General features: G+C 40.2%; 1 long non-coding RNA gene and 2 pseudogenes across 2 annotated transcripts in view; 2 read left to right on the top strand and 1 right to left on the bottom strand.

Annotated features, from left to right (window-relative positions):
• Window positions 1-4265, bottom strand: part of LOC108517175 (uncharacterized) — a 4836-nt gene extending 571 nt beyond the window's left edge. The window contains exons 1-2 of the long non-coding RNA XR_001882022.1: window positions 4157-4265; window positions 3675-3748 (exon numbers count right to left, since the gene is read on the bottom strand). This is a non-coding gene — a long non-coding RNA (uncharacterized LOC108517175). The remainder of the gene's footprint in view (window positions 1-3674; window positions 3749-4156) is intronic.
• Window positions 4266-5151: 886 nt separating this feature from the next.
• On the top strand, window positions 5152-6004 carry LOC108517174 (emerin pseudogene; annotated as a pseudogene).
• Window positions 6005-6206: 202 nt separating this feature from the next.
• On the top strand, window positions 6207-7132 carry LOC108517176 (emerin pseudogene; annotated as a pseudogene). The gene has a single exon (XR_001882023.1). The product of XR_001882023.1 is annotated as an emerin pseudogene (transcript).
• Window positions 7133-25034: the final 17902 nt, after the last annotated feature.

Here is a 25034-nt window from a genome sequence, read left to right on the forward strand (position 1 = left end):
TTTTTTTTTTTTTTTTTTTACTATTTTATGCGCTAAGAGTAATTTGGGACTGTAGTATCTCCTCTATAGCAACTAAAAGGCTTTCAATCTGATAATTAACCTACCACGCCATTTCACCCAAATAATCTTCTGGAAATTTACCAATGTACTCCCAAATATTTCATAGGCTGGCTTTGCCTCAGCACCACTAAATCACTCAGGATCATGCTTCTCATAGGCGGCGGCTGAAATAAAATATGTATACTATGTAATTGGAAAAAGATTCTGTCTCATTTGCTCCGGCTGTTCTTCCTTGCTGGCAATACAGAGGGAAAGAAGGCAGTAAGAATATCTTCCTGCCGACAACTTAGAAGACAAGCCATCATCACAGAGCCACATCAGCAGGGGCGGGCCTGAGTCCTGTGAAAGCATCTGATGGGGCCGTTTGCCCTGGAGACCCTCATCACACAGTCCCTTGATACTGAACGGAAGTTTCAATATGGTGTACAATTCCAAAACACATCCTAAGTGCCCTTACTCATTGGCTCTCTTGCCTTGTTCTTGTTCAGCTTTTCCAAAAACAAAATGTTTACCTCCAGCCAAAGTGCCACATGTGCTGGGAAGGAACACAATCTGTGTTTATTTTTTTATGGGTTTCCATAATCCTTGTAATAAAACATATTAAAATGAGAACCTTCTTCATTAGTCTGGGGTTTATACAGGAGATGATTTAAAATTTTATAAGTTTACAATCACTTTTATTTTCATTTCTCTATTATTCAGAATTTAATTGTTCAATTCATGAAATAATAATAGCTAGGACTTATTGTGCTCTCCATGTTCCAGGCACTGTTCTAAGTGTCTCATGTACATTAATTTTGTCCTCAAAACAATCCTATGAGGCGGGTGCTATTATTGTCACTCTTATCTTTACAGACAAGGTAATTGAAGCACAAAGGGGTTAAATAATCTGCTGAGGTCATCAGATAGTAAACAGTGCCAGTACCATGTATGTGTTCACTGCTTCTTCCTTCTTCCTTCTATGTTCCCTTTAGGACCATTTTATCCATGTATTCTTTAGAGAATTCTTACCTTTAGAGAATGTTATTAATATATAGTAGACATGCCAGGAGGCATACCCTAAAATTATGGAACTAAGGGAAATAAAGCAGGTTTAGAGAATCCTTCAGAGCATGTGCTAGAAGCAGTCAGTGCTCCCTGAATACCTGCTGTTCCCTTAATTTCCTAGCTTTCCTTTAAATTGGATGAATCCATGTCACTAGTTCTCAGCAATGGTCTTTGAGCAGAAGTAAAGTCACGTGAAAAAGTGTACTTGGAAGACAGAGTGTTTGACTGTATCAGATGCCACGGATAGGTCAGATAAAGTGAGAATTGAGAATTGATTATGGGGTTTGGTAATATGGAGGTCATCACCAACTTTGAAAAGAATTGTTTTTCTATAGAAATTCATTAGGAGCATCACTGAATCAGAGTACAAGGAACCACTTCACTAGTGAGTATAGAACTTAGGTCTATACAAATTAGTCAGTTGACATGGAGTTAGAGAGCCTAGATCCTTCCCAACTCAAACCTATGCCGTTCTCTCACCTAACACACCAGAAGCCTGGTTTGCTTTCCTTGTTCCATGACACATCCATATACATAGAGGTCACATTGTCATAAATTTTAATAATTGGCCCCAATTCTTTACTCTCCTCTAGTAGTGCTACACATCTGTACCCTTGCCATGGTCTTATGAAGGTGTAGTGTACTACTGAGCCCCGTAACTTTGTAGTTGGTCATATTATTTACATTGGTCAATTGGACATTAGCAAAAACAACCTAGGTAGAAAAACTGAAATTTGCTGAAGCAATTGGACTTGCCCTCTGCAAGTCTACATAGCCCTGAGTCAGTGCACATACCCAGGATAGTTCACTGGTCTCATAGAGACACCCAAAGATAACCACAGCCTGGAACCAAGTCTAGTCTACATGAGCCAAACTTCAGTCAACCTGCAGAAGCACAAGTGAGAAAGAAATGACTTTTTTGTTAGAAGCCACTGAATTTTGCAGTGGCTGGTATATAGTATTATTGTGAATATAGCTGATTAAGACACAAGTTGCAGTAGAAATATTTCACATGTCCTTTAAAAATAAGTAACACAGTTCTTCCTGAACTCTTCTTTAACTACAAGCTTCAGATTGATCCCAAAATGCCATGAAGCCACTCCACCCAATACCCACACCACAGTAAAGCTGGCCACTCTCCTCTTAAGAATTCAGTCTTTAAGGACTAGAAGGGACCTGAGTAGTCATGCCCAACCACCTCTTTTTACCTCTGAGAACACCCAGGAGGTGAAATGACATATCAAATATCACATTACTAATCACTGAGAACGGTGATCGGAAACTAGATTCCTGACTGTGATTTCAGGCCTGTTTCTACTGTGTCACACTGCTTGCCTTAATTCCGAATTGAGGACTCTCAGGTTGAAGCTACAGTCAGAAACAAGAAATCTAGAATTAACATTATAAACACTCACTCTCTTGTCACCTACTGTAACATCTTTCTCTTTGTCTAAGCCCCTTTCTCTCCAGTGTCTGAACTACCACCACTAACACACATACACACACACAGTTTTGGATTTGGTCTTTAGTCTTTGTTTTGATTATGATTATTCATCCTTCAAAAATCTCTGTTCCATCAATAATTAGCATTCATGTTTAAAATATTTCGCTGGAATCATAGATGACACAAACTACTGGAAAAGTATTCCATGTTCATGGATTGGAAGAATCAATATCACTAAAATGGCTATACTGCCCATCACAATCTACAGATTCAATGCTAAACCTATCAAACTACCCATGTCATTTTTCTCAGAATTAGAAAAAACTATTCTAAAATTCACATGGAACCAAAAAAGAGCCCAAATAGCCAAAACAATCCTAAACAAAAAGAACAAAGCTGAAGGCATCATATTACCTGACTATAAACTATAATACAAGGCTGCAGAAACAAAACAGCATGGTACTGGTACAAAACAGACACATGGACCAATGAAACAGAATAGAGAGCCTGGAAATAAAGCTGCACATCTACCACCATCTGATCTTTGACAATGTCAACAAATATAAGCAATGGAGGGCAGGGCATGGTTGCTCACACCTGTAATTCCAGCACTTTGGGAGGCCAAGGCAAGAGGATCACTTGAGCCCAGAATTTGAGACCAGCCTGAGCAACATGGCAAGACCCTGTCTCTACTAAAAAATAATACGCAATGGGGAAAGGACTTCCTATTCAATAAATGATTCTGGGATAACTTGCTATCCATATGTAGAAGAATGAAACTGAACCCCTACTTTTCACCACATACAAAAATTAACTCAAAATAGATTCAATAGGAAAGATGTATAATAAACCGGGCAAGTGAGGCGGGATGAGTGCTTGTAAAGGGGAACCTCAGACATCTCTGCTTTCTGTCACTCTTACTATCACCACCTGTCACAACTAGTTCTTTTGCTAGTGTCTGCCATTCTCCCTCAATTCTGCAATTGCCACTTGATCATCTAAGTGAGTTCAGAATTCTACTGTGCAGGAAGAAAAAGGTAAATTTTTCATGTAGTGGTTTATCATTGCCATGAATTCTCATACAAATCCTTAAATTCATTAAATTCATTCCATGTGTACCTACCTCTTCCTAGTTACAAGCCAAGGAAAGCCCAGAAATAACAAGCCATGTTCTTTGCTCTTATGAAGCTGACCCTCCTAAGAAAAGACAGATATGAACATGAGTCATTCTCACACATATCCATATGATAAAACATCCACAGTCATGTATAAAGAGCATTGTTTTGAGAGGCCAAGGCTAAGGAGGGAAACAGTCAACACAAATCAAAAGACTACCAAATGAATTAATTATATCTGAGATGGAACATAAACAATGCTTAGAATTTCAGCAGGCAGAAAAAATAAATAAAAGACAATCCAATCTATAGAGAAAAAGCCAAACTCACAAATATGGAAAAGTAGGGTGAGATTAAGAGACAACAAATGGTCGAGAATAACTGGAGCATGGAAGGAACACTTTACTTTGTCTGTGTTGTGTTTGTGTTCACTTGTGTGTCAGCGAGTGCTTTTTGTGCATTTCTTGCATACGGACACTCCATTCCTTACCCAAAAGTATTTCAGTTGCAAAGTGCCAGTCTTGGACTTAGAAAACCTAAGATCCAATCCCAGTGACTGTGTGATCATGAGTAAGTCATGTTATCTTTCTGATTTCCTCTTCTTCCTGTAAAGAAGACAATCATATCTTACAGAAGAGTCCGAGTGTGCAATAAGATAATGCCTTTGGAAATATACCACACAGTAAAGGCTGTGGAAATGCTTACAATCTTTCCTGGGACTTAATAGGTGCTCACGAAAGGTTTTGTTGTTTCCTAGTCAGTACGACTACAGCCACAAATCTTTATTTAATTTCAAGTTACCAGTTTCACTTGACAGTATCATCAGAGATCACTCTGTCACAGCAAAATAGAACCCACCATTATTCCTCTAAACAGATTTAGTCTTCACAAAGGAATGACACAGATATCAACATAGTCTATAATGCTTAACCATATTTTAATTTTTAGCTTGAGATTTCTGTTAAGGAAAGATGCTGTATCACTTTTATTAAAAAAATCACAGCATCTAACATAGCTGTTATCGCTTTCTACAGGAATATTACAGTTTATGAAAGTTCAGGCTAGCACTATAAATTCTTAAAATTAAGAAGGATAAAAAGAAAGTGCAGAGAGGATAAAGGAATAGTTAAGAGGTGATGCAATTTCATTTCCTCTCCATGTCTAGGGGACATCTCCTGGAAAATGCACAAGAATTTCAGGAATTGAAATAAGAGATTTACTGTTTTAAATTCATATATAAACATAAACTTAAAATATAGATTTAATAAAGACTCTATTACTTAAATTTCCAATTAAAATGTTTGGGGTTTTATTTTTGCCGAGAGTGCCATTTTAGTATATAAAACATCAGAAATACACAACCACTCTAAGTGTTACGTAATAGAATGTATCTGGCGACAGCGATTCGGGTGTGACGCGAGCGCGGCCGCTCCCGATGCGCTCGTGCCGCCCCGCCGTGCTCCTAGGCAGCCGTTGGCAGCCGTTGCTCGGCCGGTTTTGGTAGGCCCGGGCCGCCGCCAGGCCTCCGACCGAGCCCGCACCCGCCATGGACGACTACGCAGATCTTTCAAATACCCAGCTGACCGCCTTGCTGCGCCGGTACAACATCCCGCACGGGCCTGTAGTAGGATCAACTCGTAGGCTTTACGAGCAGAAGATCTTCGAGTACGAGACCCAGAGGCGGCGGCTCTCGCCCTCCGGCTCGCCCGCTGCCTCCTCTTATCGCTTCTCTGACTTGAATTCGACGTCAGGGGATTCAGATATGTATGATCTTCCCAAGAAAAGGACGCCTTACTCTACCAGAGCAAGGACTACAATGACGACTACTATGAAGAGAGCTACTTCACTACCAGGACTTATGGGGAGCCCGAGTCTCCGGGCCCGTCCAGGGGCTTCCGCCAGTCTGTAACTTCACTCCCAGATGCTGACACTTTCCACCACCAGGTGCGTGATGACGATCTTTTGTCGTCTTCTGAAGAGGAGTGCAAGGATAGGGAACGCCCCATGTATGGCCGGGACAGTGCCTACCAGAGCATCGCGCACTACAGCCCTGTTTCAGCCTCCGGGAGCTCCCTGGACCTGTCCTATTATCCTACATCCTCCTCCACCTCTTCCTCGTCCTCCGCATCATCTTCCTCTTCATGGCTCACCAGCCGTGCCATCCGGCCTGAAAACCATGCTCCTGGGGCTGGGCTGGGCCAGGATCACCAGGTCCCGCTCTGGGGCCAGCTGCTGCTTTTCCTGGTCTTTGTGATGATCGTCTTCTTCATTTACTACTTCATGCAGGCTGAGGAAGGCAACCCTTTCCAGAGAGAGCCGTGAGGGTCTGGGCTTAGCAGTGGGGGTGGGGGTGGTGTGTGGGGGCAGGGGCAGGGGCTTTTATATAGATTTAATAAAGACTCTATTACTTAAATTTCCAATTAAAATGTTTGGGGTTTTATTTTTGCCGAGAGTGCCATTTTAGTATATAAAACATCAGAAATACACAACCACTCTAAGTGTTACGTAATAGAATGTATCTGGCGACAGCGATTCGGGTGTGACGCGAGCGCGGCCGCTCCCGATGCGCTCGTGCCGCCCCCGCCGTGCTCCTAGGCAGCCGTTGGCAGCCGTTGCTCGGCCGGTTTTGGTAGGCCCGGGCCGCCGCCAGGCCTCCGACCGAGCCCGCACCCGCCATGGACGACTACGCAGATCTTTCAAATACCCAGCTGACCGCCTTGCTGCGCCGGTACAACATCCCGCACGGGCCTGTAGTAGGATCAACTCGTAGGCTTTACGAGCAGAAGATCTTCGAGTACGAGACCCAGAGGCGGCGGCTCTCGCCCTCCGGCTCGCCCGCTGCCTCCTCTTATCGCTTCTCTGACTTGAATTCGACGTCAGGGGATTCAGATATGTATGATCTTCCCAAGAAAAAGGACGCCTTACTCTACCAGAGCAAGGACTACAATGACGACTACTATGAAGAGAGCTACTTCACTACCAGGACTTATGGGGAGCCCGAGTCTCCGGGCCCGTCCAGGGGCTTCCGCCAGTCTGTAACTTCACTCCCAGATGCTGACACTTTCCACCACCAGGTGCGTGATGACGATCTTTTGTCGTCTTCTGAAGAGGAGTGCAAGGATAGGGAACGCCCCATGTATGGCCGGGACAGTGCCTACCAGAGCATCGCGCACTACAGCCCTGTTTCAGCCTCCGGGAGCTCCCTGGACCTGTCCTATTATCCTACATCCTCCTCCACCTCTTCCTCGTCCTCCGCATCATCTTCCTCTTCATGGCTCACCAGCCGTGCCATCCGGCCTGAAAACCATGCTCCTGGGGCTGGGCTGGGCCAGGATCACCAGGTCCCGCTCTGGGGCCAGCTGCTGCTTTTCCTGGTCTTTGTGATGATCGTCTTCTTCATTTACTACTTCATGCAGGCTGAGGAAGGCAACCCTTTCCAGAGAGAGCCGTGAGGGTCTGGGCTTAGCAGTGGGGTGGGGTGGTGTGTGGGGCAGGGGCAGGGGCTTTTATGTGTTCTTGCTTGGGGGGCGCTGGGCCTAGCCCAGAGTAGTGCTTGCTCCCCCTGCCTTGTCCCACCAGGGAGGCAGCATAATAAACTTCTATTATTGCTAAGTGTAAACCAATCTTATTTGAAACTCAAATTCAAATTGCGTTTCAATTTCATGTAATTCTAGTGCTCCCTTCCCTCCATAGTGGCAAGCAAACGTTATTCAAATGTATTTAATTGTTTAAATTGAGTATTACATTGAAAAGAAAGAAACAGATAACCAAATACCTCATGTTCTCACTTATACACAGGAGCTAAACATCAAAAACACATGGACATAAAGATGAAAACAATAGACACTGAGGACCACTAGAAGGGGAAGTGGGGGTGAGGGCTGAAAATTTTACTGTTGGATACTATGCTCACTACTTGGATGGCAGGATCATTTGTATCCCAAATCTCAGCATCACACAATATACCCATGCAACTAACCTGCACATATACCCCGAGAATCTAAAATAAAAGAATTACCAAATAAAATAAAATAATTTTTTGGAAGATGTTATAAAAAGTGGTATGCCCAATAGAAGCATAATTATTGAGCTAAAAACTTCATTTTACAGACAAGGCAATTGAGCCCTAAAAAAGTAACATGACTTGCCCAAGGTCATACAACTAGATAGCAAAAAAGAAGGAACTGGATCCCAGATTCCTTACTCTTCTGTGCCTCCCAAACCTTCCCTTTTATAACTAGCCATATATGTGTATTTGCGCCTTGGTGATTATTAACCTCATTACCTCATTCCTTCAGAAGAAACTAATTTTAGATTATTTTTTCTATATATTTCTTCTAACTATCTCTCTTTCTAGAATGAAGACAGTTTTTATATTAGAATCTAATCCAAATATTCTTGAAGGATTTCAATAGTCAATATGACATTAACACTTTCGAAAAGACAATCTCTCAAGAGGATAGTGAGGATAGCAGTCTTTAAAATGCTGTGCTTTCAAACAAAAGCTATTTTGCATACTTAAAAGCATCCAAAGCATCCTGGCCGGGCGCGCCTGGCCCCGCGCCCGGGGTGCGGCTTCAACGCCTGCTGTAATCCCCAGCACTTTGGGAGCCGGAGACGGCGGATCCACGAGGTCCAAAGCGAGATCGACCACTCCTGGCTTAACAACGGTGAAACCCCGTCATCCTAACTAAAAAATAAAAAAACTAGCCCGGGCGAAGGTGGGCGGCGCCTGTATCCCAGCTACATCCGGGAGGCGGAAGCGGGGCCTCGAGGCAGAAAATGGCCCGTTAAACCTCCGGGAGGCGGAGCTCTTTGCAGTGGCGAGCTGAGATCCCCCAGTGCCTCCAGCCTGGGCGACAGAGCGGAGATACCCGTCTCAAAAAAAAAAAAAAAAAAAAAAAAAAAAGCTCTTTCATTTTTCATCTTTAAGAGCTCAATACTTTAAAAAACAACTCATTAATTCTTTCTTACCTCTTGCATCGTTAGAAAAGAAGCAAAACATAAACACTCAAAAATTAAGTCATTTGCCAAAGGCTGTACAGGAATTCACCAACTAAGTACATTGACTCTGAAAGGTTTTGGTATGAAATTCCACATATTGTACCACTAATGATAACTCCTGTTCCAGGCACAGTGGCTCATATCTGTAATCCCAGCATTTGGGGAGGCCAAGGAGGGAGTATCACTTGAGGCCAGGAGTTTGAGACAAGCCTGGGCAACATAGTGGGACCCTATCTCTACCAGAAACTTCTTTAAAAATTAGCCAAATGTGGTAGCACATTCCTGTTGTCCCAGCTACTCAGGAGGCTGACATGGAAGGATTGCTTGAGCCCAGGAGGTGACCCAGGATTGAGCCACTGCACTACAGCCTGTGTGACACAGCAAGAATCTATTTCTCAAAATAATTCCCACAAAACTAGCATTCATTGAAGTTATGCCGTGCTCTATGCACCATGATATGGCTTTTGTATGCATTAACTTATTCCATGATAATCAAAATGTTAGTAGGTAATATTATTGTCCTTATTTTAGAGATGAGGAAGATGAATTTTAGAGATATTAAGTAACTTTTCCAAGGTGACACACCAGAATGAATATACCCAATTTCTGGCAAAGATGTCATGTCTGTCTTACAAAGTATTACCACATCAGAGTAAGGAAAAGATCTTGCTTGACTCCAGCACTGAAATCGTGAACAAAATGGGTTCTGAGGTTTTCATGGTGGATTGCTGTAGGTACATTTATTTTTCTGGGGCATAGTGAATCTATTTTTTTTTAATGTATTTGAGCTTCTTCGTGAAAGTAAATTAGAAATTAGCCTTTAATGTTAGCAGTCAGGATGGTGGTTTCCAGTAGAAAGGAAGGAGTGGTGATGACTTGAAGGGGAGCTCAAGGGTGACATTTAGTGCTGATTGCTTACATCTTGTTGTAAGGGATCATAATACAGTTGTGTTTACTTTGTGAAAATTTGTTATGCTGGACACTTATGATTCATACAGTTTTCTTTGTTTATGTCACATATCATTAAAGTTCATATTAAAATTACTCTTTGAAAATATCTAAAAACATATTTGAAATAAGTATACTAAATACCTCTAAAAAAAACTGATTACACTTACCAGCTGTGAAACAGGTGAGGCAGGGAAACAGAGCCTATGCTTATAGATTTTGAAGATGATAGATCTTGTTCATTTCCATCCCAATTCAGGATGTCTAAGCCTCAACATACTTGCCTATAAAAATAAAGGTACTGGCCAGGTGCGGTGGCTCACCTGTAATCCCAGCACTTTGGGAGGCTGAGGCAGGTGGATCACTTGGGATCACGAGTTTGAGACCAGCCTGGCCAACATGGTGAAATCCTGTCTCTACTAAAAATAAAAAAATTAGATGGTCATAGTGGCGTGCATCTGTAATACCAGCTACGTGGGTGGCTGAGGCAGGAGAATTGCTTGAAACCAGGAGGTGGAGGTTGCAGTGAGCCGAGATTGTTCCACTGCACTGCAGACTGGACAATACAGTGAGACTGTCTCAAAAATAAATAAATAAATATTTTTTAATGAAGGTACTGAGATCAATGAGATCTATTATAGTATTAGCTTTGTCTTTGTTACTTCATCCTCCAAGGAAGGTTTCTGTGTGCCTTGTATGTTAGTGTAAAAAAACAGATAATAAGATGGAATTAAATGTGCAATCAGTTTATTGGGGGAAACATCAGAGGAGGCTTGGAAAGATGCCCCACTGCAATGCAAGTGTGAATTTTGTGAAGGTGAGAGGGCAGAGTTCATGGAAACAGATTATGCTTTAAAAGAACCAGGTTTGGGGAGAATGAGATTTTTAAAAAGAATTCCATTTTGATATAATGAGCCTGAGGTATTTTTTAGATATCAGTTTTGCACTGTCATAGAGAAATATGGGTCTGAGGTGTGCTAAAGTTGGACATTTGTGAGTCATCTGCATATAGGCAGTAATGGAAGTCAGAGACATGAAGAGAAAGCATAAGATCATGATACTGAAGAAAAAACAGCCTCAAGCACTGAGGAATTCTGGCATTTAATGTCAAAAGAAAGAAGGAGAAGCTCACAAAGATAAGTCAGTAAAGAGGTAGGAACAAAGCAGAAAAAGATTGTGTTCAGGAAGTCAACAAGAGTAAGAAATGATCCACAATGACAAATGCCACAGGAAGGTCAAGTAAGAGGAGGTCTAGAAATGCCCATTGGATTCAGAGATGCAGTGGCTATGGTTGATCTAGCAAGAATAATTACAGTTCAGTGATGCGTACAAGCCAATTCCCCTATATAATGGTGGAGATAGGGGTGGGGCAGGAAGGGAGACAGAGGTGGAGATGGCGTACAAATCTAAAATGCAACTGAATGTGTTAGTGTGAGGGAGGATGCAAACAGCTCCTCTATTAAATAAGAGGAAAGGAGAATAAATTAGATACAGATGTAGGCAGTTATGTATATTTGGAAAAAGGAAGATGAGATATCCCAATCTTATATAATAGTTGCTATTTTCTCTTGAAAATATCATCTCTGAGAGCAATGAAAAAGGTAGAAAAGTTGGAGGACTATGAAGAACAGAGAGTTTAAAAAAGTCTTTTCAGAAAATGGGAGTGGGAGTTGAACAAAACATACAGCAGTGTAAAAGGTCCATTTGCTGTTGTTGACTGTACATTTAGAGTAGATCCAATGTCACCTTGCACTGTTGGATGCAATCACAGGAAGTGCAGATCACTGGGTTAATCTGGTACTGACCTTATTTCTACAATGAAACATAAGGAGACATGTGACATGTTTCATTGAAGGCAATGAAAAGCCAAAGGCGAATGCATTAATGATAATAGACATGGTGTTCCTGAAATAATAGTGTGTGGACTCATGGTTGAGTAGTGAAGTTAAGAAAGGAAAGGAATAATGGGTTGAGAGAACGCAGAGAATCCTGGAGGGAACCCCGGTACCTGAGCTTTTTGACCTCCAACATTAAACAATTCTTACAAAACCAATCAATTTGATTCTCAAGAAAAAGCTTGTTATACTTCTTACAGCCAAAAAATTAGCTACATTTCTGTCGGCAAATACAACCAAAAAACCTCCCTTGCCTTCAAGTTTGTGTTCTAGGGAAGTCATATTAACAATACTCATTAGAGAGAAATACTATCTAATAGAAATATAATATGAGCCATATATATAATTTTTAATTTTCTAGTAGTCACACTAAAAGAAGTAAAAATAAACATATAGGTTTGTGAGATTTAAGATAAAACAGGATTATACTTATACTAAAAAGTAATCCTGTTTATCTGAAAATTTATCCTATTGTCATCATTTCTGATGAGCATGTCTGTTTTCCCTAAATTCTCTCAGGGTGTTTATAGTTTTCCAAAGTGAAACCACCTGGAAATTATTTACTTCATGGTAGAGACCCAGAAGAAGAGTAATGGCAGGCAGAAAGCTCACACACACAAAAAAAGAAGGTTGAAGCTGTCCTTTACCTTGGGGAGAGAAAAATCTGTCTGACTGCAATGCAGTCATTTTTTCTTGCCATTCTTTTTATCTGCTGAAACTGTGCTTTCCTAGAGCATTCATCAAGCAGCTCTTTTTGGTTAGCAGAGAAAGCCCTGTATGCATTCTAACTTTGCAATATAATCCATCTTGGAGAGAGGAAAATGTAATGAAAAAGGAGAAGGAGATAATTCTCATATTGATATTTACATTTCCCAGAGCATACAAAACCATCATTTAAAATTAACTGCTCACTAGACCAACATCTCACTGAGAAAATGCTGTTTCATTCAGAGAGGAGATTGATCTGGAGCCCCTTTGAAATGGAGACACTATTTTAATTACTACTCTTTCTTTCCTCCCCAAATGAACCCCCTTCAATGGTTCCATTTGTAAAAAGTTCTCTTCCTTTGTATTTTAGTCTGCTGAAGTTTAGAAATCATTATATCATTTTAATTAGTAAAGAGGTTACAAGTTCTGACCTGCCAAAACAATAATTTCTTTCCAGTCTATAAATGGATGTTTTTCCAATAACAATTATGGAACCGATTTCTAAAGTTTGAATCTACCTGTAGTAGTAAGGTTACTGCCCCAGTTTGCAGGGGAGGATGGTATAAAACTTGTAATGATCTTACAGTGGTTGGGTAATGTTTGAACATTGGAAAGATGACAGCCGAAATATACTACTGTTAAATCAAGGTTAGCCTAAAGCTGCCTCCTTTCACATTTTAGGTTTGGCCTAAAGGTTTCTCTGTACATCGTGAACTATACAAGTGGAGGTGTAAACAGACCATAGCCTGCTCTTGCGCCTGTCACCGAGTTTGGTCCAATCAAATGTAGCCAACTGCTCAAACTGTGTTCAAATAAGACAAACGACAACCTGTAACCAATCCAGCTGTTTCTGCACCTCACTTCTGTTTTCTGCACCTCACTTTCCTTTTTCTGTCCATAAATCTTCTTCCACCACATGGCTGCGCTGGAGTCTCTGAGCCTACTCTGACTCGGGAGGCTGCCTGATTCGTGAATCGTTCCTTGCTCAATTAAATTATTTTAAATCGAATTCGGCTGAAATTTTTCTTTTAACACTATCCACTGGTACTTTATTGAGGCATGGAGTCAGAAGCAATAAAAAGAAAAGAGAGGTCACCATTTAGAATCATTTATTTCCACTACTTATCATTACCAAGAACCAACAAGTTCTGAGTTCTTGAATATACTCAGCACATAAGCACAACTTTTCTCATCCCTTTCTTTTCCTCCTTACTTTCTCAAACCAGTATAAACAATCCTACAGAAACATAACATGACCTAGGATAGAATTAGGATTATGACTGGAAAATATTCAATTGTCCTTTACCCTAAAAATGATCATTACTAGTTATCTTAGAGGTACAAAATTGTTAGGATACAATTCTTTGTGGATCTCACATTTCTGCACATTTTTCAAGAGAAATACCAATTACTTTTTTATTTTAGGCTATATTTGAAAAGCCTTAGAAGAAAGAAATGGTATATCCCTCTGGAACAAAGGGCAGGCATGCTTCTCATCCAGTAAAACAGAGATGATGCCTCCCTGCAAGCAAATAAACGAAAACTTACCACCAAGTATAAAATATTTGGGTTCCCTAAATTCAGTTTTCCTCTCCTGGAATCCAACCCACTGCATGTGCAAATGTCATTTGGCCCGTTTTTACATCACTCTATAGGGCTCAGAGAAGTATCAAAAAAATGTTTACTCTGACTGATACTCTTACTGTAAATAATAAACAATTCTTTGTCTCTGACCCAGGATTCTTGTGTTTTCTATTAGTATTCATGAAACTGTGGAAAGTTTCATGTGGCAGGCTTACTTGTTAGTTTGCAAGCAGGATAAAATCTCCAACCCTTCATAGTTCTTCATAAGAATCAGCAACAGAAAAATGCATAAAGTTACAGACTTTTACCACTCAAATGCCTATGTCTGAAATAGACCTTCAAGCTGAGGCTGGAAATGGTCAGAAAGTGAAGGCTTTCTGGGGAAGTTTCTCAACTGGTTGCGGTACACTGGTGTACTGTTAACTCTTCATCATTGTAGAGTATCAACTCAATGTGCAAAATGTATTTTTGCTGCACTGAGGAGATGTACTACCATCATCATATACATCAGATAAGATGCTGAGTTGACCCGATCATGCTGTATGATATAGAATACACCTTTTTGAGGGTAAGAGATGAGAGGTTAAACTCAATTCAGAATGAAAGGAAAGCTGAGCATTTACTGCTACATGGGAGGATCTCGCTTCATTCATATAAAAGTGTTGACAGAACATTCAAAAACTTGACTCAAACAGGGTCTAAAGCTGAGCCGTGACTAGCTGGAAAGTGTGGTAACTTCAGGAAGTTTTTTTAGTTTTCCAAATTTTTTCCTTTCTTTAAACCTGCTATTCACCTTTTCAGCTTTTCAAGTGTGCTTTCCCCCAATCTAGAATTCAAAAAATGTGCCCAAAACACACCAATAATGCAAACCACAGATATGCAATATCCACAGCTATGGATTGAGTTGAGGCTGACAATCACAGTAACTGCAAGAAAATCCTCTATGAGGTTGATTCTCACAGGAATTTATAGGTCACTACAGGGTCTAAACTCAGAGCTGAGCAGATTAGATAGTATCTACTTGGTGTCAAAATTTTACAGAGAGAAAAACCTTCTCTGCCCTTTAAGTTCCTCTTTAATCCTCAAAACTAACTCAACCTAGGTACTATATGAAAAGATTCAAAGATGTATTCTTCTTGAGTTTACCCTAGACCTCAAATATAAAACATTACTAGTCACACCTAAGGGGTAAGAGATACATGGAGAGAGAGACTCAGTTCATGAGTCCCTGCCAGACAGAAGCCTCCAGGAGAAGGTCTTGACCTCTGGAGAGAAATGCCAAGATAGGAGAGGAATTCCACAGACCACAAACAAGAAGTGGCATTGTGCAGGAAGAACCAAGGACAAGTCAGCTTGACAGAGCCTATCTCCGGCCTGGGCTATGAAGGATGTGGTGAACACTAAAGTGAGTGAGCTCCTTTAATGCAAGTAAGAACACATTGCCACCATCAGACATTTAGGTTTCCTCCCTAATAGCAAGATTTGATTTAAAAAACAAACACACCAGCCTCCATGTCCACGAAGTGCTGAAATCCTGGAGGTTGGGCTATAGAGAGGGTCCTCCTCTGACATTATCTGGAGAATAAAGAAAAATGATTTATCTTAGGAATAACCTCATTCTTCACCTTTGCTGAAAAGTAGAAAAAAACACAAATATTTTAGGTGGATATGCTACTTGACTGCTTGTTATGTTTATAATTTTACTTTGTAAAGGAAAATCCTGCTGTCTTTCTACTTTAAAAAATGCCTTAAATAATAAAGCTCTTCTCAGGAAAGTCCAATTTGAGGATGGCTATATGTTTTAATGAAGGCTTTTGACTCCTGGGAAATATAAGAAGGAACATCCAGAAATAGTGATAATAGATTTTCTGTCTTTTATTCCTGATGGGAAAGGCTATTTTAAAGAATTTCAATTCTTAATGAAGATACACAACAGATGACAGCACTGATTAACTGGTTAAGCATTCAATTCTTCCCCAGCTATCTAGTCAGGTTTGGATTCTCTATTAAAATTCAATACTTAGGTACACCAGTCAGGGAAGGAAGGAAAAGAATGTCTCTTGCTTCAAACTTATAATGGCCTCCAGGTCTGCCGTGCCCAACTTTAAGTAGATTGCTTAGTTTGGCCGCTTATACTGTTTTTTCTGGAAACCACTCACACTTCTTCTGGGTTGCACTCCTAAACCACTGGAAGTAGTCTGGCTGAGAAAGAATTAGAGTCCAAGTACTTTTTTTTCTTTTACCTGTGCCTTTTGAGCACCCTGCACTTTAAAAAACATAGAAAACAAATTTATTGACAACTTCTTACAATTATGTCCTACAGGAAGATTTTGTCTTTACCCATTCCTTCTTTCCAAGTTTTACTGCGAAAGAATAAGCACTGTTAAATCCAGCTGGTGACTCCTATGGAAAAGTTTACCACAGAAACATTTGCAATCAGTTAAGACTTTGGTCCCATAATGCTTAGCAAAAGAAGCTGAAGATCATTCAGAACGGAAATGGAATTCTGTGTGCCAAGCCTTAGAGCTAAGCTTTAAAAAGTCACCCATGAACGATGTGCACTTTTCTCTTTGTTTGGTGCCTGGCGAATGGAGACAACAATGGCTTTAAGGAGATTTTTATCCACCGTATTTGTGTCTGCATTTGTATAGAACATACTGTTTCCTTGGCAGGTCACCGAGACTTGCTCACATCTGTTTCTGCTTTCATTTCTATTACCCTATTCATTTCTGGCCAGGAGTCAAAAGAGCTCTAAGTTTACAAGTGCCACGAAGGCATTTGGTTGAGGAGAATATATTTTCTTTTATTAAACCTGTATTTCTGTTTTGATTTTTTCCTATTTTTCACTTAATCAGGATTAATCACAATGGAACAGAGGTTTTTATGAATATTCTGGAAAATGACATTTTAAAGGTGCAATTTATAGTGATCTAAATGCTTAGAAATTTTATGTTTCCTACTGATTTACAGACCATAGAGAGGGGCAGCTCTTTATTGCAAAACCGTGTGCTTCAGAGTTAGGCATAGTTAATTCTGAGCCTAGGTCTGTCAGTTATTGACGATCTGGCCTGAATCCTAGGCTTTCTCATCTGTATATAGGCGATTAAAAAGAAAATTCAACATCTTTAAGTTGTGAAGATTAACTATAAACGCATGCTAAATGCTTGGGAAAGGGGGAGAATTATCAATGAAGACTAGCTCTTATTAATACTTTGTGGCAGTAAAATGCAAGGTTCTAATCACACTCAGCAATTTTTTTGAAAGCTTGCTGGTTATCCTCTCTATGAAATCTAATTATTATGTAGTGGTTTTTCATTAGGACCAATAGCACGTCAACACTAATAATAATGGATGCAAAGGCTTACTGAGGCATAGAAGTTTTATTTGCTTAGCACAGGCAAATGGTCTCGAGGACAACACATTTATGTTTGAGGAAACAGAAACAAATTCCTATAAAAGCGAATACCATAGTGAATATTTGAGAGAAAAATGCAACACTGGTACATGTGAAAATAAGTCCTGGTACCAGGAATAAGGGAAAACAGTGGTTATCCACTGAAAACCAGATAGTAGACCTAAATAAAATAGACAGTAAGATTAGCCAAAGGAAACTGTTCTCCATCTCTCACCTCTATTATATTGATTATAATCAGCATTGGCTCTTAATCGAAGGAAAAAGCCAGGCCCCACCTAGGTAAGACCAATGCCAATCTCAGTTAACCACTTGACATGACAAATGGATTTGCCTCAGAACATCGATTTTGTTTTGACCCTGCAATCAGTAAAATTAAGCAAGGAGACTTATGTACACACATCTAGCCCAATCATAACTATAAAAGACGCTGAAGTTTAAAATAAAGAATTTGAACAATATTTAAAAGACAACATTTTAGGCATTCATTTCACTTCTGGAGTCAAGTAATGTTGAAGAAGAAATATTGTACTATTTCGATAGGATTTACTCAACCAGCTAGATGTAAAGGTTGCTTCTTCCACATGGGTGATACTGTTTGCTGTATCGGGGGAGATGTTTATGATTCTTATCTTTAAAGCTGTGATTATTTTCCATACTTCCTAACAATTTTTCAGGTACCCCAAAGACAGCCACACTCATCTATCTTTATTCACTAAACATGTATTTTGTTTTCTTCTCGCTTAGGTGAGGTTGACTTTCATAAAGGAAGACAGGGATTCTTGTAAACATTGGAGTCTTTTCTTTAATCAGTTTTCTTGTCTCCTATTTGGTATCGCTTACTTCCCTCTGGGTCATTTCAATGAAATTAGACCTCACCATGCCATACCAAATAAAAGAAAAGAAAACTATGAATTAATGAAGTTTGGATAATGTAATTCTTTTAATGAAATTCAGGCTTATTGCTTTAAAGAACCTACGGTAATTAAAACAAGACTGAAAATTGCTTCGTTGAGATTCAAATTTAATAAATAACGAAGCGAGATTTGCAATTAGAATAACAGATCAGGCACCAGCCCAAGTATTGCCAATATTTGCTTATATTGTAAATCTGCTTTTTATTCATCTATTCATTCTTTCTTTCAACACAAACTTATTGAGCATGTATTATTTTTCAGGCAGTATGCTAGATGCTAGCGATAGAGTGGTTAACAAGAGAGAATTACTTCTTTACTTGCTTTATTCTGGTATACTTGGAAAAAATTTTCCTCTAATTAACCTTTCCCTTTATTATCTTATTTATATTATTCAATGTTTTCATATAATCAAAAACTCACAATTAAGATTAAATTAATGAGGTTTTGTTCTACTTTTTATAAGGGCAGAAACTGATCGGCAATTCTTCCTTTTCTGCAGCTGTGTGTCTTAACAGATTAAAAGCTATTTGAATCTGTTTCTTTTTTCCCAACAACTTGCAGGAAATGGATACTTTTTGACTAGAAATGACTAGAAATGGCAAATCTTGTCTTTATTTCTGCTATAACATTATTATAAGAGTTCGAACCAACAACAAGTTAAGAGATACAAAGTCAAGGAAATACTGCACAGTAAAAATACGGTGAAAGTAGATTTTGATGAGAAAAAAATGCTGCAACCTCCAAGAGTGCATAATAATATAGTTGTCTCAGGAGGCAAAATGACCTAGGAAAGTTAGGCATAAGAACGTAAAGCTTTATGGTGCTCAGAAGTATACCTGGCACCGCTGCAGGATACTTTAACCAGAAAGAGCACAGACTTCTGGATAAAGAACTGAGTCTAGTGGTCCCAAGCTCTGCTGGAACCTTGGGTCTGTCCCTTTACCTCTTAGGGATACAGTTTACTGGATAAGCAATGGAGTTGCAATCAAAGCCTGATCAAATCCAATTGGGAGTTGTAACTGTGGCCAAGCTCCTTCCCTGAGGGGGCTCTTTCATCAAAATGATGAGGTCAGACTAGTTTTCTAAAGGAAGCTTTGGTGTTGACATTCTTCATTTGTAAAATTAGAGTTAACCAGAGCTGTTTCCCTAGGTGAAAATTTTATTTTTATTTTTTTTTTCTGCATGGCACCTGTTTCACTCACTACCCTCCTATAAATACTCCTTGTAGGACCACCCGAGCATACATGAAAAGGTGGTAATGCCATGTTATGGGCTGGATTGTGTCCCCCCCAAAATTCCTATGTTGAGTCTTAGTGCCTAGTACCTCAGAATGTGACTTTATTTGGAGATATAGTTTCTAAAGAGGTCATCAATTTAAAATGAGGTCATTAGGGTGGGCTGTCATCCAATTTGATTGCTGTCTTTATAAAAAGCAGACATTTGGACACAGAGGCAGGCACAGAGGAAAGACAAAGTGAAGACAGAGGAGAAAATGGGCATCTATAAGCCAAGGAGGGATGCCTAGAAGAATGCTCTCCTTCACAGTCCTCAGAAGGAACAAATCCTCCCAAAAACTTGATCTCTTGAGCTCTACAACTGTGAGACAAGACATTTCTGTTGTTTATGCCAGTGGTTCCCAACTCCTGGGCCAAGGTCCTTGGCCTTTAACAGGGTCAAACAGCAGGAGGTAAGCCAAGGATGAGAACATTACCACAGCATTAGAGTCTCATAGGAGCGCAAACCCTACTGTGAACTGTGCACGTGAGGGATCTGGGTTGCGCGCTCCTTATGAGAATCTAACTAGAGGCTGATGATCTCAGGTGGAACAGTTTTATCCTGAAACCATCCCCCTCCCACCCCCGTCCCTGGTGCCAAAAGGGTTGGGGCCTGCTGGTTTACATGACCCACTTTGTGATACTTTCTTACAGCAGCCCTAGCAAACTAATACACCCCACTGAACTAGTTCCAAGAAAGAAAGAAAAAAAAGAGGTCTGACTATGACAAATATCAATAAACAGTGGCTTGGATCCTAGTCTCCCTGCCCCTTCTAAAGACATACCCCAGTTTGCATGTTTTCCTTTCATGGCATCTCCCTTTTTTCCTGTATCTCCCACTCCCCAAATCTGCCTACAGACATATTTTAACTAGACATAAGTAGGCCAATTCCATGCAGAGGATTTATAACCTGATTTGTCACACTCACCCACCCTACTTGTCTGCCTCAGAATATTTTTCTTTATGGCCTGACTTCCTCATGAGGGCCCCTTTTAGCTACAATATCTGTTGAAATGGATGTGGTAGTTCATCAGTGGCCTCCTACAGATTATGAGTAGAGGAATGACATGATGAAAAAGGTACTTTAGGAGATGATTAGTGACCGGAAAAGGAGGATGAGGGGAAGGAAGTAGATGGTGAGAGATAAAAATTATTGTCATTTTTCAAGCAGATGATAAGACCAAGTAGTCAACAGGATTAGACTAGACCTGTGATTCTCAAACTTGAGTGGATGTGGGAATGAGCTGGAGGGTTTGCTGAAACACACAGTGCTGGGCCAACCCTTGAAGATTCTGTTTCAATAGATCTGGGGTAGGGACCCAGAATTCCCATATGCGTAACAGTGCCAACTCAAAGATAATTGATCATGCAAATTCTATCTTATTTTGTCACCATATTAGCCAGGAATTAGAAGCTGCCATGCCTAAAATTAAGGGAAAATATGAACTGATGCCTTCAAATCTGGCTGTAGTCTTAAGTTATAAATGGAGGTGACTAACATTTCTATTCCTCCACTTTCCCCACTCCTGTTGGTAATCACTGATTTATAATTTGCAAAACCCTTACATGTGATTTTCTTTTTAAACATGTTTATTATTTTATTTTGTATATATATATTTTTATTTTTCCACAAGTTATTGGGGTACAAGTGGTATTTGGTTACATGAGTAAGTTCTTTAGTGGTGATTTGTGAGATTTTAGTGCACCCATAACCCCAGAAGTATATATTACACCCTATTTTTACTCTTTTATCCCTTGTCCCCCTCCCACCCTTCCCTTCAAGTCCCCAAAGTCCATTGTATCGTTCTTACGCCTTTGTGTCCTCATAGCTTAGCTCCCACATATCAGTGAGAAGAGGCATCACACTACCTGATTTCAAACTATACTATAAGGCCATAGTCACCAAAACAGCATGGTACTGATATAAAAATAGGCACATAGAACAATGGAACAGAATAGAGAACCCAGAAATAAACCCAAATATTTACAGCCAACTGATCTTCGACAAAGCAAACAAAAATATGAAGTGAAGAACGGACACCTTTTTCAACAAATGGTGCTGGGATAATTGGTTGGCCACATGTAGGAGAATGAAACTGGATCCTCATCTCTCACCTTCCATTTGACTTTCAAGAGCAATTGATGAATTCACAAATAATGGTTCTGTTCATCATTCTATTAAATAGGCTTTGAAAATATTACCCCCAATTTACAGATGAAAGAAATGATGAGAGAGGGCATTTCACCCCTCTCTCACTTCTGTTCCTGACAAGTTTTTAACAATTTGCCCAAAAAATTAATGTCCCAACTCTAGAAGTCACCCTTAACTATACGGGGAACAATATTAGGTTGATCATTACATTCACGCAACTAATTTAAAGCAAAGCACCACCCAATCAGAGTCCATTAAAAACAGCAAGTCAACCTTAACAGACTTCTCATTGATAAATTATGGATTGTGCTTGAATGTTCATCCTATAAAATTGATCAAGTTTCTGGGTTTTTTTCTCTGTCCTTAGACTTCATGTTATATAAAGAAGTGTCAGGCTATACATTCAATAAGTTAGCTCCTTGTGAAGTGAGGAAAAAACAAGCTTTTCATTTCTGATTTCCTTCAAGTTCATGAAGAGAAAAATACCAAGAACTGTACTTTCTATTAAATTGAGAAGAAAGATACGTAATGAGGAAAGAATTTTGTTCAACAATAGCAGCAGTGCCACATAGCTGACCAGCTGGAGCTTAGCCTGGTGGTGGCTCTGCCGTCCTCCCAGGGAGAAGCCAGCGTGGCTCAACCTCTCTCCGTGAGGGTGAGAGGCGCCTTCACAGAGGGAGTTTGCCCTCAGCCTTCATCAGAGAAATCAGCCATCCTTTCTGTAGTAGAATGCGTGCACTTATAAAACTTTTGTGATCTCTCTCTCTCTCTCTCTCCCCAACTTCTACCTTTTAAGTCAGTTTGGTGGCTTTCACATGAGCATTTAAGTGTATTAGGTCCACCCGGGCAATCCTTGGATTTAAATGAGTTGCTTTTATTTCCTTGAGGACTTAATTTTATTCAAAAGATGAGGGTTACACACTGATGCTTTATGTGAGAGAGAGAAAGAGAGAGAGGCCATTCTGAGATCAACATTTCAACCTCTCCTTCCTGATTGCTATTTAAAGCACTTATTCCAGCTTGGGGAGAATGTAATATATAGTTTCTTAATGTGTTTAGTTAAGGACTTCATGAATCATGTGGATTTCTCCTCAACCTAAGTGGTTATTATGCTGACCCAAGGGTGTGCCGTTTTGTGGACACTTCATTTTTGTGTCCCTGTTTATTTGTAGCAAGCAAGCTCAGTTCTGTAAGACACTGATTACAGGGACAATGGAAGTTGTTATCTACTGTAAATCGCACACAGCAAAAAGCTGCCAAGTGGTGTTCACATAATTGAAGAGGTAGAGCTTTCAGACTTGATTGTGATTTTGGGTTTCGGGCGTCCAATTCTAACTCAAGCTCTCAATAAGGCTAAGACCCTCCTTATCTTGAATTGTTCCTTTTTAGGAACAACATTCTAACTACAGATCTTGGAGATCGCATACAAGTTGTTGCATTTAAAACCTCTTTCTTAACTAGGACAATCTCTTCCTCAGTCTTCCTAAAGCTAACGAGTTCAAGCTGCTTCCTTTGCTTGCTGCTGGATATCAACTTTGCAAGGGATTTTACTAAGCGGAGAGAGACTATGGGGGATGGTATTGGCAGTGAGTTACTTAGTACAACCCCAGGGCTGGGAGGGAGGGAGATGCTGTGCTTTCTTACCAGCTGTTATACTTCAAGAAGAAACAGGATTTTGTAACCCTTTCCTGGCATACCAGTTTCAAAACAAAGGCCAGACTCAGTTTTGACAAAGATTTTCTTATGAAAATACACACAGCATAACAGTATGAATGCATTCCTATCTAAATATGATTAATAACATGTGACACTGTTTCTATGTTTTGGATTATCACAAGAAAGTGTGAAAACAGAGGCATTAAACAGTGTTGGTCTTGTTGACATCCAAATGGCGCAGCTATTTGCATCTCCCTCAAGGAAAGCCAGCCTTTTCCACTGAGGAATAGGGAAAGAAAACACCAATCTGAAAAAGAAAAACTGGAGGATTGGACCTCCTCTTGGTCAAAGCCCAGAAGCGTATTCAAATGTGCTTCACTTAAGAGTTAAGCACAGGCACCTCCCAGGAAATGACAAATGGTCCTACAGCTACAGCTCTGCTAATTTCCCTGCCCCCAATATCCAGAATTCCAGACATCAAATGGTTAGAAAAAGTGTTTAGTTTGAAAAAATTCTTGAGGTTTAGCTTGCCTCACAAACCACATTCTTGTTACTCTTCTCCCCCAAAGGGAAAGGAAAGGGACCTGAGTTGGAATTCTGATGATAGATTTTCATAAAATTGTCCACGTTGCTTGCTGAGGCAAAAGAAAAAAAAGAAAAAAAGAAAATCTATATAAAGTTATGACTTTTTTAGATGTTGGTCTTCAATTAGAGATATTTGTTTTCTATTTTACTTCTTTATCTTCTATTTTTACTTCTTTACATCTTGAATTTTTTATTTTTATTTTATTTTATTTTTTGATAGAGGACCTGGTTCTATTTCTCAGGCTGGAATGCAGTGGCATGATCATGGCTCACTGCAGCCTTGACCTCCTTGGGCTCAGGTGATCCTCCCACTTCAGCTCCCTGAGAAGCTGGGTCTATAGGCATGTGCTACCACACCCATCTAATCTTTTACTGTGTTGCCCAGACTGGTCTTGAACTCCGGGGCTCAAGTAATCCTCTAGCCTCAGCCTCCCAAACTGTTGGGATTACACATTTGTGCCACTGCACCTAGCCACATCTTGAATTCTTGTTGTAGTTTTCATTTTGCAATTTTTTATTCCGACAACCTAACTGCATATTAGCCCCCATAAAGATATCAACTATTTTCTGAAGCTCAAGGTCTCTGGATATACCAAAACCCTTAAGTCAGTCTGTGAGCAGTTTTTAATCTACAAATGCATGGGGCCCAGCCTCAGAATTTCTCATTCAGGCCCAGCACAGTGGCTTACGTCTAACCTCAGCACTTTGGGAGGCCGAGGCAGGTGGATCGCTTGAGACCAGCAGTTCGGGACCAGCCTGGCCAACATGGCAAAACCCCATCTCTACTAGAGATTAAAAAAATTAATTGGGCATGGTGACACATGCCTGCAATTCCAGCTACTCAGGTGACTGAGGCAAGAGCATCACTTGAACCCAGGAGATGGAAGTTGCAGTGAGCAAAGATTGCACGACTGCACTCCAGCCTAGACAACAGAGTGAGACCCTGTCTCCAAATAAATGAATAAATAAAGTCTCACTCATTAAGTCTTATTTGGGCCTTAGAAAGTATGATTGGCTCCTCCAGCGGTTTAAATACAGATCTGGGCTTGGAAGACACTGCTGCATAGTATACACCTACACACACACACATACATGCAAACACACATTACTTTCCTTAATGACTACTATCCAATAAGATCATTAAAAATTCTGTTTGTGGCTGGGCGCGGTGGCTCAAGCCTGTAATCCCAGCACTTTGGGAGGCCGAGACGGGCGGATCACGAGGTCAGGAG

This window comes from Rhinopithecus bieti, unplaced genomic scaffold (genome assembly GCF_001698545.2).
Source record: "Rhinopithecus bieti isolate Rb0 unplaced genomic scaffold, ASM169854v2 scaffold_39006, whole genome shotgun sequence".
Lineage (NCBI taxonomy): Eukaryota > Metazoa > Chordata > Mammalia > Primates > Cercopithecidae > Rhinopithecus > Rhinopithecus bieti.